We start from the raw sequence: 2,389 nt of genomic DNA on the forward strand, positions 1-2,389 counted from the left end.
CACTGTAGTTGAAAACCAGTGGTCTGGCCCAGGCCTTCATGCTATTGGTGGAGAAGCTGAGGCCCCGGGTGACCCATCTAGCCTGTCATACTAACACATACTTCTTGCTCAATAGGTATTCGCTGAATGAGGATTCATGAATGAATAGGCAAATGAGATGACATGGCCAAGGTTACCTAAGCTGTATGTGGCTAGTAACACGTACTGATTAAAACTTAGGAATTGGGAGTGAATTTATCTATCTATCTATCTATCTATCTATCTATTTATAATATGGAACGCTTCCCAAATTTGTGTCATCTTGTGCAGGGGGCCATGTTAATCTTCTCCGTATCACCCCAATTTTTGTGCCAAAGTGAGCACTGGAATTTGGAATGTGGCACCTAGAAACACATGTTCATTATGTTTCCTTTCTGTATTTTTACTCAAGTGTAACCTGAGAACTAAAACAACTGCCCAACAGACAAGGCGGTGTACAGGGAGCCACAGTCAGAGTCTGAAAAGACATAGAGTTCTAGAATCTTTGGGATATGGATGAGACCAGTGTCCCGGCTCCAGTGATTAAAAGCCACAACTGAGAGCTCCCCATACAGTAGACACTTTAACTGACCGATGGAGAACAGAAGATCTTTTAACAAAATTGACCTAGTGCAGAGCCCGTAGAAGAAAGTCCTCGATACCTAATCATCGGTGATGGCTCTTCCCTGCCTTTCCTCTGCCCAGAAAGAATGCCCTTCCCAAACCCCCTCCTCTCCCAGTGTCAGTTTTTACACCCTTTATATTGTAGTCCCTCTTTAGAGAGGCCCTTTCTGATCATCCACTTTAAGCCCCGTTTTTCTTTTTTTTTAATTATTTTTTAATGTTTATTTATTCCCGAGACAGAGAGAGACAGAGCATGAGTGGGGGAGGGGCAGAGAGAGAGGGAGACACAGAATCCGAAGCAGGCTCCAGGCTCTGAGCTGTCAGCACAGAGTCTGACGCGGGGCTCGAACTCACAAACCACGAGATCATGACCTGAGCTGAAGTCAGTCGCTCAACCGACTGAACCACCCAGGCGCCCCATCGTTTTTCTTCTTTAAACCCAGAAATACATAGAGAACTTCTAGGACAGTAGCTCAATTGTCCCCCAACTTCCCTGTTAGGTAACGTTCACATATTCTACTAGCTACACCCCAGGGAAAACATAGCTCCAGGTTATATGCAATTCCCACCTTGTTTTTTTTTTTTCCACTCATAACACTTCCTGCTTATTGTGATTTCATATTTATTCAGCATCTATACAGAGCAACTCTAATACTGGTATTACAGTTCATGTTTATTGGGCACTTACTGGGGCAGGTACTCATCAATTCGTTTAATATTCATAACAACCCTCTGAAAGAGGTTCTATTACGAGCTTGTTTTACAGATGAGGAAACTGGGATTCAGAGAGGAATCTGACCGAGTTCACACAGTGCGTAAAAGACAGAGCCAGCTATCAGCTACCAGACGATCTGGCTCAGGAGGTTAAGTGCTTCACCTCTAGGCGATATAGACGTACCATGAGGGCGAACTCCATGTCTTTGTTGCCCACCAGTTCATTCCTAGGACTTTGTATACTGTGTTGTGTGGGATAGGGCCTCAATCAATATTTGTGGAAAGAATGAAAAGAAGGGAGGGGTGAGGGAGCAAGGGAAGGAGGGGTGCTGAGGAGGAAGATAAGCCACTTGCCCCTTCACGCTCTTCCATGGGTAAAGTAGGGCCAGGACGCACTGAGGAGTCCCCACCTCCCTTGGAAGCCATAGAGGTGCTGGACGTAGAGCTGAATGAGACACTGTCCCTGTCCTGGCAGAGTGCCTACATCCTCATATCAAAGTGGTCCATTGGTTCCGATGCACTCCGGGGAGCTCAGGAACCCCTTCAGTGGGTCCAGGGCCCTTCCCTGCCCTATGAAAAGGGGTTCAGCTGTAATGCAATCATTCGGCTTCAGGGCCCCTGTGCGGGCCCTCAGGTCACAGCAGTGACGATGACAGAGGAGTCACAGGCTAGTGAGGAAGAGCAAGCCTGGAACCAAGGAGAGGAGGGGAAGCTGACCGGTCAGACCGTGAAGGGAGGGAAGGAGGCACAGGGGGAGAGTGCCTGGATGGACGTATTCTACCTCTGGAAGTCTCTGCTTGTTCAGCTAATGAAGCCTGGGACTGGGGCAGGCTCTTCGTAAAGAACTGCACTCCTCGCCCTCCACAGCAGTGTATGTGGGCAGCCGTGGTCTACTACATGATACTGTGACACATGTGACTTGAAGAGAAGCTAAGACTGACCACCAGAGCAACGAGAGCAGTGTAACATACATGCAAGCCACCTTATTTCACGCTGGTCTTTCCCAGGATGTTAGCATTTTGCTCCACTGAGG

At 47.7% G+C, this 2,389-nt stretch overlaps 1 pseudogene; it reads right to left on the reverse strand.

The window, feature by feature from the left end:
- Positions 1 to 267: 267 nt before the first annotated feature.
- LOC124516788 (uncharacterized) lies at positions 268 to 363 on the reverse strand (annotated as a pseudogene).
- Between the last annotated feature and the right edge of the window lie 2,026 nt (positions 364 to 2,389).

Source organism: Lynx rufus, unplaced genomic scaffold, assembly GCF_022079265.1.
Source record: "Lynx rufus isolate CCGP_SWC_20201006 ecotype Redwood Valley unplaced genomic scaffold, mLynRuf1.p SCAF_2, whole genome shotgun sequence".
In the NCBI taxonomy this organism is placed as follows: Eukaryota; Metazoa; Chordata; class Mammalia; order Carnivora; family Felidae; genus Lynx; species Lynx rufus.